Source organism: Triticum aestivum, chromosome 3D (assembly GCF_018294505.1).
Source record: "Triticum aestivum cultivar Chinese Spring chromosome 3D, IWGSC CS RefSeq v2.1, whole genome shotgun sequence".
NCBI lineage: Eukaryota > Viridiplantae > Streptophyta > Magnoliopsida > Poales > Poaceae > Triticum > Triticum aestivum.
In genome coordinates, this window is record NC_057802.1 from 494,447,111 (window position 1) to 494,463,684 (window position 16,574).

Below are 16,574 nucleotides of genomic sequence, written 5' to 3' on the forward strand. Positions count from 1 at the left end.
TAATTCAAATTTGAACTACATGCACATGCTCCAGTGCATATAAATTGGTTGAAAAATCAAATCTGTGTCCTTGGGTGCATGCTTAGGTCCCATGCAAGAAATGGGAATTAATTTCAAACACTAGGGCACCGTTGATTGCGGGTAAAACATTGAGATGCCTGGTTTTTAAGTTCTAGTAAATCCAAAACTCGTCTGAAATTCATGAAACTTGGCATGCTATTATGGAGCGGCATCAACATGCTGTGGTACAAATTTTGTCCCATTTGGGGCAGGTTTGCGTATATGCTTCTCACAAACCGGAGCTTCTCACAACAAGCATGATGGTTTTCGGTTGGGAACGTTCCACCTTTGGGGACGAAACGATATCCATTGCCTCTTATTGCTTTCAATTTTTTTCTCATGTCAACATAGAACAAAAGGAGTGTTTTGTGATTTTTTGTGATTTTTCGGGGTTCGTTTGGACATTTTTATGCATTAACCTGGTTTTCAATGCATTTATGTGCATAATTCAAATTTGAACTACATGCACATGCTCCAGTGCATATAAATTGGTTGAAAAATCAAATCTGCGTCCTTGAGTGCATGCTTAGGTCCCATGCAAGAAATGGGAATGAATTTCAAACACCAGGGCACCGTTGATTGCGGGCAAAACATTGAGATGCCCGGTTGTTAAGTTCTAGTAAATCCAAAACTTGTCTGAAATTCATGAAACTTGGCATGCGATTATGGAGCGGCACCAACGTGCTGTGGTACAAATTTTGTCCCATTTGGGGCAGGTTTGGGTATATGCTTCTCACAAACCGGAGCTTCTCACAACAAGCATGATGGTTTTCGGTTGGGAACGTTCCACCTTTGGGGACGAAACGATATCCATTGCCTCTTATTGCTTTCAATTTTTTTCTTGTGTCAACATAGAACAACAGGAGTGTTGTGTGAATTTTTGTGATTTTTTGCGGTTCGTTTGGACATTTTTATGCATTAACCGAGTTTTCAATGCATTTATGTGCACAATTCAAATTTGAACTACATGCACATGCTCCAGTGCATATAAATTGGTTGAAAAATCAAATCTGTGTCCTTGGGTGCATGCTTAGGTCGCATGCAAGAAATGGGAATGAATTTCAAACACCAGGGCACCGTTGATTGCGGGCAAAACATTCAGATGCCTGGTTTTTAAGTTCTAGTAAATCCAAAACTCGTCCGAAATTCATGAAACTTGGCATGCTATTATGGAGCGGCATCAACATGCTGTGGTACAAATTTTGTCCCATTTGGGGCAGGTTTGAGTATATGCTTCTCACAAACCGGAGCTTCTCACAACAAGCATGATGGTTTTCGGTTGGGAACGTTCCACCTTTGGGGACGAAACGATATCCATTGCCTCTTATTGCTTTCAATTTTTTTCTTGTGTCAACATAGAACAACAGGAGTGTTGTGTGAATTTTTGTGATTTTTTGCGGTTCGTTTGGACATTTTTATGCATTAACTAAGTTTTCAATGCATTTATGTGCACAATTCAAATTTGAACTACATGCACATGCTCCAGTGCATATAAATTGGTTGAAAAATCAAAACTGTGTTGTTGGGTGCATGCTTAGGTCCCATGCAAGAAATGGGAATGAATTTCAAACACCCGGGCACCGTTGATTGCGGGCAAAACATTCAGATGCCTGGTTTTTAAGTTCTAGTAAATCCAAAACTCGTCTGAAATTCATGAAACTTGGCATGCTATTATGGAGCGGCATCAACATGCTGTGGTACAAATTTTGTCCCATTTGGGGCAGGTTTGCTTATATGCTTCTCACAAACCGGAGCTTCTCACAACAAGCATGATGGTTTTCGGTTGGGAACGTTCCACCTTTGGGGACGAAACGATATCCATTGCCTCTCATTGCTTTCAATTTTTTTCTCATGTCAACATAGAACAAAAGGAGTGTTTTGTGAATTTTTGTGATTTTTCGGGGTTCGTTTGGACATTTTTATGCATTAACTGAGTTTTCAATGCATTTATGTGCATAATTCAAATTTGAACTACATGCACATGCTCAAGTGCATATAAATTGGTTGAAAAATCAAATCTATGTCCTTGGGTGCATGCTTAGGTCCCATGCAAGAAATGGGAATGAATTTAAAACACCAGGGCACCGTTGAATGCGGGCAAAACATTGAGTTGCCTGGTTTTTAAGTTCTAGTAAATCCAAAACTTGTCTGAAATTCATGAAACTTGGCATGCGATTATGGAGCGGCATCAACATGCTGTGGTACAAATTTAATCCCATTTGGGGCAGGTTTGGGTATATGCTTCTCACAAACCGGTGCTTCTCATAACAAGCATGATGGTTTTCGGTTGGGAACGTTCGACCTTTGGGGACGAAACGATATCCATTGCCTCTTATTGCTTTCAATTTTTTTCTTGTGTCAACATAGAACAACAGCAGTGTTGTGTGAATTTTTGTGAATTTTTGGGGTTCGTTTGGACATTTTTATGCATTAACTGAGTTTTCAATGGATTTATCTGGATAATTCAAATTTGAACTACATGCACATGCTCCAGTGCATATAAATTGGTTGAAAAATCAAATCTGTGTCCTTGGGTGCATGCTTAGGTCCCATGCAAGAAATGGGAATTAATTTCAAACACTAGGGCACCGTTGATTGCGGGTAAAACATTGAGATGCCTGGTTTTTAAGTTCTAGTAAATCCAAAACTCGTCTGAAATTCATGAAACTTGGCATGCTATTATGGAGCGGCATCAACATGCTGTGGTACAAATTTTGTCCCATTTGGGGCAGGTTTGGGTATATGCTTCTCACAAACCGGAGCTTCTCACAACAAGCATGATGGTTTTCGGTTGGGAACGTTCCACCTTTGGGGACGAAACGATATCCATTGCCTCTCATTGCTTTCAATTTTTTTCTCATGTCAACATAGAACAAAAGGAGTGTTTTGTGATTTTTTGTGATTTTTCGGGGTTCGTTTGGACATTTTTATGCATTAACCTGGTTTTCAATGCATTTATGTGCATAATTCAAATTTGAACTACATGCACATGCTCCAGTGCATATAAATTGGTTGAAAAATCAAATCTGCGTCCTTGAGTGCATGCTTAGGTCCCATGCAAGAAATGGGAATGAATTTCAAACACCAGGGCACCGTTGATTGCGGGCAAAACATTGAGATGCCCGGTTTTTAAGTTCTAGTAAATCCAAAACTTGTCTGAAATTCATGAAACTTGGCATGCGATTATGGAGCGGCACCAACGTGCTGTGGTACAAATTTTGTCCCATTTGGGGCAGGTTTGGGTATATGCTTCTCACAAACCGGAGCTTCTCACAACAAGCATGATGGTTTTCGGTTGGGAACGTTCCACCTTTGGGGACGAAACGATATCCATTGCCTCTTATTGCTTTCAATTTTTTTCATGTGTCAACATAGAACAACAGGAGTGTTGTGTGAATTTTTGTGATTTTTTGCGGTTCGTTTGGACATTTTTATGCATTAACCGAGTTTTCAATGCATTTATGTGCACAATTCAAATTTGAACTACATGCACATGCTCCAGTGCATATAAATTGGTTGAAAAATCAAATCTGTGTCCTTGGGTGCATGCTTAGGTCGCATGCAAGAAATGGGAATGAATTTCAAACACCAGGGCACCGTTGATTGCGGGCAAAACATTCAGATGCCTGGTTTTTAAGTTCTAGTAAATCCAAAACTCGTCCGAAATTCATGAAACTTGGCATGTTATGGAGCGGCATCAACATGCTGTGGTACAAATTTTGTCCCATTTGGGGCAGGTTTGAGTATATGCTTCTCACAAACCGGAGCTTCTCACAACAAGCATGATGGTTTTCGGTTGGGAACGTTCCACCTTTGGGGACGAAACGATATCCATTGCCTCTTATTGCTTTCAATTTTTTTCTTGTGTCAACATAGAACAATAGGAGTGTTGTGTGAATTTTTGTGATTTTTTGGGGCTCGTTTGGACATTTTTATGCATTAGCTGAGTTTTCATTTCATTTATGTGCATAATTCAAATTTGAACTACATGCACATGCTCCAGTGCATCTAAATTGGTTGAAAAATCAAATCTGTGTCCTTGGGTGCATGCTTAGGTCCCATGCAAGAAATGGGAATGAATTTCAAACACCAGGGCACCGTTGATTGCGGGCAAAACATTGAGATGCCTGGTTTTTAAGTTCTAGTAAATCAAAAACCAGTCTGAAATTCATGAAACTTGGCATGCAATTATGGAGCGGCATCAACATGCTGTGGTACAAATTTTATCCCATTTGGGGCAGGTTTGGGTATATGCTTCTCACAAACCGGAGCTTCTCACAAGAAGCAAGATGGTTTTCGGTTCGGAACGTTCCACCTTTGGGGACGAAACGATATCCATTGCCTCTTATTGCTTTCAATTTTTTTCTTGTGTCAACATAGAACAACAGGAGTGTTGTGTGAATTTTTGTGATTTTTTGGGGCTCGTTTGGACATTTTTATGCATTAGGTGAGTTTTCATTTCATTTATGTGCATAATTCAAATTTGAACTACATGCACATGCTCCAGTGCATCTAAATTGGTTGAAAAATCAAATCTGTGTCCTTGGGTGCATGCTTAGGTCCCATGCAAGAAATGGGAATGAATTTCAAACACCAGGGCACCGTTGATTGCGGGCAAAACATTGAGATGCCTGGTTTTTAAGTTCTAGTAAATCCAAAACTTGTCTGAAATTCATGAAACTTGGCATGCAATTATGGAGCGGCATCAAAATGCTGTGGTACAAATTTTATCCCATTTGGGGCAGGTTTGGGTATATGCTTCTCACAAACCGGAGCTTCTCACAACAAGCATGATGGTTTTCGGTTGGGAATGTTCCACCTTTGGGGACGAAACAATATCCATTGCCTCTTATTGCTTTCAATTTTTTTCTCATGTCAACATAGAACAAAAGGAGTGTTTTGTGATTTTTTGTGATTTCTCGGGGTTCGTTTGGACATTTTTATGCATTAACTGAGTTTTCAATGCATTTATGTGCATAATTCAAATTTGAACTACATGCACATGCTCCAGTGCATATAAATTGGTTGAAAAATCAAATCTACGTCCTTGAGTGCATGCTTAGGTCCCATGCAAGAAATGGGAATGAATTTCAAACACCAGGGCACCGTTGAAAGCGGGCAAAACATTGAGATGCCCGGTTTTTAAGTTCTAGTAAATCCAAAACCTGTCTGAAATTCATGAAACTTGGCATGCGATTATGGAGCGGCACCAACGTGCTGTGGTACAAATTTTGTCCCATTTGGGGCAGGTTTGGGTATATGCTTCTCACAAACCGGAGCTTCTCACAACAAGCATGATGGTTTTTGGTTGGGAACGTTCCACCTTTGGGGACGAAACGATATCCATTGCCTCTTATTGCTTTCAATTTTTTTCTTGTGTCAACATAGAACAACAGGAGTGTTGTGTGAATTTTTGTGATTTTTTGCGGTTCGTTTGGACATTTTTATGCATTAACCGAGTTTTCAATGCATTTATGTGCACAATTCAAATTTGAACTACATGCACATGCTCCAGTGCATATAAATTGGTTGAAAAATCAAATCTGTGTCCTTGGGTGCATGCTTAGGTCGCATGCAAGAAATGGGAATGAATTTCAAACACCAGGGCACCGTTGATTGCGGGCAAAACATTCAGATGCCTGGTTTCTAAGTTCTAGTAAATCCAAAACTCGTCCGAAATTCATGAAACTTGGCATGCTATTATGGAGCGGCATCAACATGCTGTGGTACAAATTTTGTCCCATTTGGGGCAGGTTTGAGTATATGCTTCTCACAAACCGGAGCTTCTCACAACAAGCATGATGGTTTTCGGTTGGGAACGTTCCACCTTTGGGGACGAAACGATATCCATTGCCTCTTATTGCTTTCAATTTTTTTCTTGTGTCAACATAGAACAACAGGAGTGTTGTGTGAATTTTTGTGATTTTTTGGGGCTCGTTTGGACATTTTTATGCATTAGCTGAGTTTTCATTTCATTTATGTGCATAATTCAAATTTGAACTACATGCACATGCTCCAGTGCATCTAAATTGGTTGAAAAATCAAATCTGTGTCCTTGGGTGCATGCTTAGGTCCCATGCAAGAAATGGGAAAGAATTTCAAACACCAGGGCACCGTTGATTGCGGGCAAAACATTGAGATGCCTGGTTTTTAAGTTCTAGTAAATCCAAAACTTGTCTGAAATTCATGAAACTTGGCATGCAATTATGGAGCGGCATCAAAATGCTGTGGTACAAATTTTATCCCATTTGGGGCAGGTTTGGGTATATGCTTCTCACAAACCGGAGCTTCTCACAACAAGCATGATGGTTTTCGGTTGGGAATGTTCCACCTTTGGGGACGAAACGATATCCATTGCCTCTTATTGCTTTCAATTTTTTTCTCATGTCAACATAGAACAAAAGGAGTGTTTTGTGATTTTTTGTGATTTCTCGGGGTTCGTTTGGACATTTTTATGCATTAACTGAGTTTTCAATGCATTTATGTGCATAATTCAAATTTGAACTACATGCACATGCTCCAGTGCATATAAATTGGTTGAAAAATCAAATCTGCGTCCTTGAGTGCATGCTTAGGTCCCATGCAAGAAATGGGAATGAATTTCAAACACCAGGGCACCGTTGAATGCGGGCAAAACATTGAGATGCCCGGTTTTTAAGTTCTAGTAAATCCAAAACCTGTCTGAAATTCATGAAACTTGGCATGCGATTATGGAGCGGCACCAACGTGCTGTGGTACAAATTTTGTCCCATTTGGGGCAGGTTTGGGTATATGCTTCTCACAAACCGGAGCTTCTCACAACAAGCATGATGGTTTTTGGTTGGGAACGTTCCACCTTTGGGGACGAAACGATATCCATTGCCTCTTATTGCTTTCAATTTTTTTCTTGTGTCAACATAGAACAACAGGAGTGTTGTGTGAATTTTTGTGATTTTTTGCGGTTCGTTTGGACATTTTTATGCATTAACCGAGTTTTCAATGCATTTATGTGCACAATTCAAATTTGAACTACATGCACATGCTCCAGTGCATATAAATTGGTTGAAAAATCAAATCTGTGTCCTTGGGTGCATGCTTAGGTCGCATGCAAGAAATGGGAATGAATTTCAAACACCAGGGCACCGTTGATTGCGGGCAAAACATTCAGATGCCTGGTTTCTAAGTTCTAGTAAATCCAAAACTCGTCCGAAATTCATGAAACTTGGCATGCTATTATGGAGCGGCATCAACATGCTGTGGTACAAATTTTGTCCCATTTGGGGCAGGTTTGAGTATATGCTTCTCACAAACCGGAGCTTCTCACAACAAGCATGATGGTTTTCGGTTGGGAACGTTCCACCTTTGGGGACGAAACGATATCCATTGCCTCTTATTGCTTTCAATTTTTTTCTTGTGTCAACATAGAACAACAGGAGTGTTGTGTGATTTTTTGTGATTTTTTGGGGCTCGTTTGGACATTTTTATGCATTAGCTGAGTTTTCATTTCATTTATGTGCATAATTCAAATTTGAACTACATGCACATGCTCCAGTGCATCTATATTGGTTGAAAAATCAAATCTGTGTCCTTGGGTGCATGCTTAGGTCCCATGCAAGAAATGGGAATTAATTTCAAACACCAGGGCACCATTGATTGCGGGCAAAACATTGAGATGCTTGGTTTTTAAGTTCTAGTAAATCCAAAACTTGTCTGAAATTCATGAAACTTGGCATGCAATTATGGAGCGGCATCAACATGCTGTGGTACAAATTTTATCCCATTTGGGGCAGGTTTGGGTATATGCTTCTCACAAACCGGAGCTTCTCACAACAAGCATGATGGTTTTCGGTTGGGAACGTTCCACCTTTGGGGACGAAACGATATCCATTGCCTCTTATTGCTTTCAATTTTTTTCTTGTGTCAACATAGAACAACAGGAGTGTTGTGTGAATTTTTGTGATTTTTTGGGGTTAGTTTGGACATTTTTATGCATTAACTGAGTTTTCAATGGATTTATGTGCATAATTCAAATTTGAACTACATGCACATGCTCCAGTGCATATAAATTGGTTGAAAAATCAAATCTGTGTCCTTGGGTGCATGCTTAGGTCCCATGCAAGAAATGGGAATGAATTTCAAACACCAGGGCACCGTTGATTGCGGGTAAAACATTGAGATGCCTGGTTTTCAAGTTCTAGTAAATCCAAAACTCGTCTGAAATTCATGAAACTTGGCATGCTATTATGGAGCGGCATCAACAAGCTGTGGTACAAATTTTGTCCCATTTGGGGCAGGTTTGCGTATATGCTTCTCACAAACCGGAGCTTCTCACAACAAGCATGATGGTTTTCGGTTGGGAACGTTCCACCTTTGGGGACGAAACGATATCCATTGCCTGTTATTGCTTTCAATTTTTTTTCTCATGTCAACATAGAACAAAAGGAGTGTTTTGTGATTTTTTGTGATTTTTCGGGTTTCGTTTGGACATTTTTATGCATTAACTGTGTTTTCCATGCATTTATGTGCATAATTCAAATTTGAACTACATCCACATGCTCCAGTGCATATAAATTGGTTGAAAAATCAAATCTGTGTCCTTGAGTGCATTCTTAGGTCCCATGCAAGAAATGGGAATGAATTTCAAACACCAGGGCACCGTTGATTGCGGGCAAAACATTGAGATGCCCGGTTTTTAAGTTCTAGTAAATCCAAAACTTGTCTGAAATTCATGAAACTTGGCATGCGATTATGGAGCGGCACCAACATGCTATGGTACAAATTTTGTCCCATTTGGGGCAGGTTTGGGTATATGCTTCTCACAAACCGGAGCTTCTCACAACAAGCATGATGGTTTTCGGTTGGGAATGTTCCACCTTTGGGGACGAAACGATATCCATTGCCTCTTATTGCTTTCAATTTTTTTCTTGTGTCAACATAGAACAACAGGAGTGTTGTGTGAATTTTTGTGATTTTTTGCGGTTCGTTTGGACATTTTTATGCATTAACTGAGTTTTCAATGCATTTATGTGCACAATTCAAATTTGAACTACATGCACATGCTCCAGTGCATATAAATTGGTTGAAAAATCAAAACTGTGTCGTTGGGTGCATGCTTAGGTCCCATGCAAGAAATGGGAATGAATTTCAAACACCCGGGCATTGTTCATTGCGGGCAAAACATTCAGATGCCTGGTTTTTAAGTTCTAGTAAATCCAAAACTCGTCTGAAATTCATGAAACTTGGCATGCTATTATGGAGCGGCATCAACATGCTGTGGTACAAATTTTGTACCATTTGGGGCATGTTTGAGTATATGCTTCTCACAAACCGGAGCTTCTCACAACAAGCATGATGGTTTTCGGTTGGGAACGTTCCACCTTTGGGGACGAAACGATATCCATTGCCTCTTATTGCTTTCAATTTTTTTTCACATGTCAACATAGAACAAAAGGAGTGTTTTTTGAATTTTTGTGATTTTTCGGGGTACATTTGGACATTTTTATGCATTAACTGAGTTTTCAATGCATTTATGTGCATAATTCAAATTTGAACTACATGCACATGCTCCAGTGCATATAAATTGGTTGAAAAAACAAATCTATGTCCTTGGGTGCATGCTTAGGTCCCATGCAAGAAATGAGAATGAATTTCAAACACCAGGGCACCGTTGAATGCGGGCAAAACATTGAGTTGCCTGGTTTTTAAGTTCTAGTAAATCCAAAACTTGTCTGAAATTCATGAAACTTGGCATGCGATTATGGAGCGGCATCAACATGCTGTGGTACAAATTTTATCCCATTTGGGGCAGGTTTGGGTATATGCTTCTCACAAACCGGTGCTTCTCATAACAAGCATGATGGTTTTCGGTTGGGAACGTTCCACCTTTGGGGACGAAACGATATCCATTGCCTCTTATTGCTTTCAATTTTTTTCTTGTGTCAACATAGAACAACAGGAGTGTTGTGTGATTTTTTGTGATTTTTTGGGGTTCGTTTGGACATTTTTATGCATTAACTGAGTTTTCGATGGATTTATCTGCATAATTCAAATTTGAACTACATGCACATGCTCCAGTGCATATAAATTGGTTGAAAAATCAAATCTATGTCCTTGGGTGCATGCTTAGGTCCCATGCAAGAAATGGGATTGAATTTCAAACACCAGGGCACCGTTGATTGCGGGCAAAACATTCAGATGCCTGGTTTTTAAGTTCTAGTAAATCCAAAACTCGTCCGAAATTCATGAAACTTGGCATGCTATTATGGAGCGGCATCAACATGCTGTGGTACAAATTTTGTCCCATTTGGGGCAGGTTTGAGTATATGCTTCTCACAAACCGGAGCTTCTCACAACAAGCATGATGGTTTTCGGTTGGGAACGTTCCACCTTTGGGGACAAAACGATATCCATTGCCTCTTATTGCTTTCAATTTTTTCTTGTGTCAACATAAAACAAAAGGAGTGTTGTGTGAATTTTTGTGATTTTTCATGGTTCGTTTGGACATTTTTATGCATTAACTGAGTTTTCAACGCATTTATGTGCACAATTCAAATTTGAACTACATGCACATGCTCCAGTGCATATAAATTGGTTGAAAAATCAAATCTGTGTCCTTGGGTGCATGCTTAGGTCGCATGCAAGAAATGGGAATGAATTTCAAACACCAGGGCACCGTTGATTGCGGGCAAAACATTTAGATGCCTGGTTTTTAAGTTCTAGTAAATCCAAAACTCGTCTGAAATTCATGAAACTTGGCATGCTATTATGGAGCGGCATCAACATGCCGCGGTACAAATTTTGTCCCATTTGGGGCAGGTTTGGGTATATGCTTCTCACAAACCGGAGTTTCTCACAACAAGCATGATGGTTTTCGGTAGGGAACGTCCCACCTTTGGGGATGAAACGATATCCAGCCTCTTATTGCTTTCAATTTTTTTCTAATGTCAACATAGAACAAAAGGAGTGTTTTGTGAATTTTTGTGATTTTTCGGGGTTCGTTTGGACATTTTTATGCATTAACTGAGTTTTCAATGCATTTATGTGCATATTTCAAATTTGAACTACATGCACATGCTCCAGTGCATATAAATTGGTTGAAAAATCAAATCTGTGTCCTTGGGTGCATGCTTAGGTCCCATGCAGGAAATGGGAATGGATTTCAAACACCTGGGTACCGTTGATTGCCGACAAAACATTCAGATGCCTGGTTTTTAAATTCTAGTAAATCCAAAAATCGTCTGAAAGTCATGGAACTTGGCATGCTATTATGGAGCGGCATCAACATGCCGTGGTACAAATTTTGTCCCATTTGGGGCAGGTTTGGGTATATTCTTCTCAATAACCGGAGCTTCGCACAACAAGCATGATGGTTTTCGGTTGGGAACGTTCCACCTTTGGGGACGAAACCATATCCATTGCCTCTTATTGCTTTCAATTTTTTTCTCATGTCAACATAGAACAAAAGGAGTGTTGTGTGAATTTTTGTGATTTTTCAGGGTTCGTTTGGACATTTTTATGCATTAACTGAGTTGTCAATGCATTTATGTGCATAATTCAAATTTGAACTACATGCACATGCTCCAGTGCATATAAATTGGTTGAAAAATCAAATCTGCGTCCTTGGGTGCATGCTTAGGTCCCATGCAAGAAATGGGAATGAATTTCGAACACCAGGGCACCATTGATTGCCGGCAAAACATTGAGATGCCTGGTTTATAAATTCTAGTAAATCAAAAAATCGTCTGAAATTCATGGATCTTGGCATGCTATCAGGGAGCGGCATCAACATGCCGTGGTACAAATTTTGTCCCATTTGGGGCAGGTTTGGGTATATGCTTCTCACAAACCGGAGTTTCTCACAACAAGCATGATGGTTTTTGGTAGGGTACGTCCCACCTTTGGGGACGAAACGATATCCATTGCCTCTTATTGCTTTCAATTTTTTTCTCATGTCAACATAGAACAAAAGGAGTGTTGTGTGAATTTTTGTGATTTTTCGGGGTTCGTTTGGACATTTTTATGCATTAACTGAGTTTTCAATGCATTTATGTGCATAATTCAAATTTGAACTAAATGCACATGTTCCAGTGCATATAAATTGGTTGAAAAATCAAATCTGTGTCCTAGGGTGCATGCTTAGGTCCCATGCAAGAAATGGGAATGAATTTCAAACACCAGGGCACCGTTGATTGCCGGCAAAACATTGAGATGCCTGGTTTTTAAGTTCTATTAAATCCAAAACTCGTCTGAAATTCATGAAACTTGGCATGCTATTATGGAGCGGCATCAACATGTCGTGGTACAAATTTTGTCCCATTTGGGGCAGGTCTGGGTATATGCTTCTGAGGAACCGGAGCTTCTCACAACAAGCATGATGGTTTTCGGTTGGGAACGTTCCACCTTTGGGGACGAAACAATATCCATTGCCTCTTATTGCTTTCAATTTTTTTCTCATGTCAGCATAGAAGAAAAGGAGTGTTGTGTGAATTTTTGTGATTTTTCCTGGTTCGTTTGGACATTTTTATGCATTAACTGAGTTTTCAATGCATTTATGTGCTTAATTAAAATTTAAACTACATGCACATGCTCCGGTGCATATAAATTGGTTGAAAAATCAAATTTGTGTCCTTGGGTGCATGCTTATGTCCCATGCAAGAAATGGGAATGAATTTCAAACACCAGGGCACCGTTGATTGCCGGCAAAACATTGAGATGCCTGGTTTTTAAATTCTAGTAGATCCAAAAATCGTCTGAAATTCATGGAACTTGGCATGCTATCATGGAGCGGCATCATCATGCCGTGGTACAAATTTTGTCCCATTTAGGGCAGGTTTGGGTATATGCTTCTCACAAACCGGAGTTTCTCACAACAAGCATGATGGGTTTTGGTAGGGAACGTCCCACCTTTGGGGACGAAACGATATCCATTGCCTCTTATTGCTTTCAATTTTTTTCTCGTGTCAACATAGACCAACAGGAGAGTTGTGTGAATTTTTGTGATTTTTTGGGGTTCGCTTGGACATTTTTATGCATTAACTGAGTTTTCAATGCATTTATGTGCATAATTCAAATTTGAACTACATGCACATGCTCCAGTGCATATAAATTGGTTGAAAAATCAAATCTGTGTCCTTGTGTGCATGCTTAGGTCCCATGCAAGAAATGGGAATGAATTTCAAACACCACGGCACCGTTGATTGCGGGCAAAACATTGAGATGCCTGGTTTTTAAGTTCTAGTAAATCCAAAACTCGTCTGAAATTCATGAAACTTGGCTTGCTATTATGGAGCGGCATCAACATGCTGTGGTACAAATTTTGTCCCATTTGGGGCAGGTTTGGGTATATGCTTCTCACAAACCGGAGCTTCTCACAAGAAGCAAGATGGTATTCGGTTGGGAACGTTCCACCTTTGGGGACGAAACTATATCCATTGCCTCTTATTGCTTTCAATTTTTTTTCTTGTGTCAACATAGAACAACAGGAGTGTTGTGTGAATTTTTGTGATTTTTTGGGGTTCGTTTGGACATTTTTATGCATTAGCTGAGTTTTCAATGCATTTATGTGCATAATTCAAATTTGAACTACATGCACATGCTCTAGTGCATATACATTGGTTGAAAAATCAAATTTGTGTCCTCGGGTGCATGCGTAGGTCCCATGCAAGAAATGGGAATGAATTTCAAACACCAGGGCACCGCTGATTGCCGGCAAAACATTGAGATGCCTAGATTTTAAATTCTAGTAAATTCAAGAACTGTCTAAAATTCATGGAACTTGGCATGCTATCATGGAGCGGCATTGACATGCCGTGGTACAAATTTTGTCCCATTTGGGGCAGGTTTGGGTATATGCTTCTCACGAACCGGAGTTTCTCACAACAAGCATGATGGTTTTCGGTAGGGAACGTTCCACCTTTGGGGACGAAACGATATACATTGCCTCTTATTGCTTTCAATTTTTTTCGTCGTGTCAACATAGAACAACAGGAGTGTTGTGTGAATTTTTTAGATTTTTCGGGGTTCGTTTGGTCATTTTTATGCATTAACTGAGTTTTCAATGCATTTATGCGCATACTTCAAATTTGAACTACATGCACATGCTCCAGTGCATATAAATTGGTTGAAAAATCAAATCTGTGTCCTTGGGTGCATGCTTAGGTCCCATGCAAGAAATGGAAATGAATTTCAAACACCAGGGCACCGTTGATTGCGGGCAAAACATTCAGATGCCTGGTTTTTAAGTTCTAGTAAATCCAAAACTTGTCTGAAATTCATGAAACTTGGCATGCGATTATGGAGAGGCATCAACTTGCTGTGGTACAAATTTTGTCCCATTTGGGGCAGGTTTGGGTATATTCTTCTCACAAACCGGAGCTTCTCACAACAAGCATGATGGTTTTCGGTTGGGAACATTCCACCTTTGGGGACGAAACGATATCCATTGCCTCTTATTGCTTTCAATTTTTTTGTCATGTCAACATAAAACAAAAGGAGTGTTGTGTGAATTTTTGTGATTTTTCATGGTTCGTTTGGACATTTCTATGCATTAACTGAGTTTTCAATGCATTTATGTGCATAATTCAAATTTGAACTACATGCACATGCTCCAGTGCATATAAATTGGTTGAAAAATCAAATCTGCGTCCTTGGGTGCATGCTTAGGTCCCATGCAAGAAATGGGAATGAATTTCGAACACCAGGGCACCGTTGATTGCCGGCAAAACATTCAGATGCCTGGGTTTTAAATTCTAGTAAATCCAAAAATCGTCTGAAATTCATGGATCTTGGCATGCTATCAGGGAGCGGCATCAACATGCCGTGGTACAAATTTTGTCCCATTTGGGGCAGGTTTGGGTATATGCTTCTCACAAACCGGAGTTTCTCACAACAAGCATGATGGTTTTTGGTAGGGAACGTCCCACCTTTGGGGATGAAACGATATCCATTGCCTCTTATTGCTTTCAATTTTTTTCTCATGTCAACATAGAACAACAGGAGTGTTGTGTTAATTTTTGTGATTTTTCGGGGTTCGCTTGGACATTTTTATGCATTAACTGAGTTTTCAATGCATTTATGTGCATAATTCAAATTTGAACTACATGCACATGCTCCAGTGCATATAAATTGGTTGAAAAATCAAATCTGTGTCCTTGGGTGCATGCTTAGGTCCTATGCAAGAAATGGGAATGAATTTCAAACACCACGGCACCGTTGATTGCGGGCAAAACATTGAGATGCCTAGTTTTTAAGTTCTAGTAAATCCAAAACTCGTCTGAAATTCATGAAACTTGGCTTGCTATTATGGAGCGGCATCAACATGCTGTGGTACAAATTTTGTCCCATTTGGGGCAGGTTTGGGTATATGCTTCTCACAAACCGGAGCTTCTCACAAGAAGCAAGATGGTATTCGGTTGGGACCGTTCCACCTTTGGGGACGAAACGATATCCATTGCCTCTTATTGCTTTCAATTTTTTTCTTGTGTCAACATAGAACAACAGGAGTGTTGTGTGAATTTTTGTGATTTTTTGGTGTTCGTTTGGACATTTTTATGCATTAGCTGAGTTTTCAATGCATTTATGTGCATAATTCAAATTTGAACTACATGCACATGCTCTAGTGCATATAAATTGGTTGAAAAATCAAATTTGTTTCCTCAGGTGCATGCGTAGGTCCCATGCAAGAAATGGGAATGAATTTCAAACACCAGGGCACCGCTGATTGCCGGCAAAACATTGAGATGCCTAGATTTTAAATTCTAGTAAATTCAAGAACTGTCTAAAATTCATGGAACTTGGCATGCTATCATGGAGCGGCATTGACATGCCGTGGTACAAATTTTGTCCCATTTGGGGCAGGTTTGGGTATATGCTTCTCACAAACCGGAGTTTCTCACAACAAGCATGATGGTTTTTGGTAGGGAACGTTCCACCTATGGGGACGAAACGATATACATTGCCTCTTATTGCTTTCAATTTTTTTTGTCGTGTCAACATAGAACAACAGGAGTGTTGTGTGAATTTTTTAGATTTTTCGGGGTTCGTTTGGTCATTTTTATGCATTAACTGAGTTTTCAATGCATTTATGCGCATACTTCAAATTTGAACTACATGCACATGCTCCAGTGCATATAAATTGGTTGAAAAATCAAATCTGTGTCCTTGGGTGCATGCTTAGGTCCCATGCAAGAAATGGAAATGAATTTCAAACACCAGGGCACCGTTGATTGCGGGCAAAACATTCAGATGCCTGGTTTTAAAGTTCTAGTAAATCCAAAACTTGTCTGAAATTCATGAAACTTGGCATGCGATTATGGAGAGGCATCAACTTGCTGTGGTACAAATTTTGTCCCATTTGGGGCAGGTTTGGGTATATTCTTCTCACAAACCGGAGCTTCTCACAACAAGCATGATGGTTTTCGGTTGGGAACATTCCACCTTTGGGGACGAAACGATATCCATTGCCTCTTATTGCTTTCAATTTTTTTCTCATGTCAACATAAAACAAAAGGAGTGTTGTGTGAATTTTTTTGATTTTT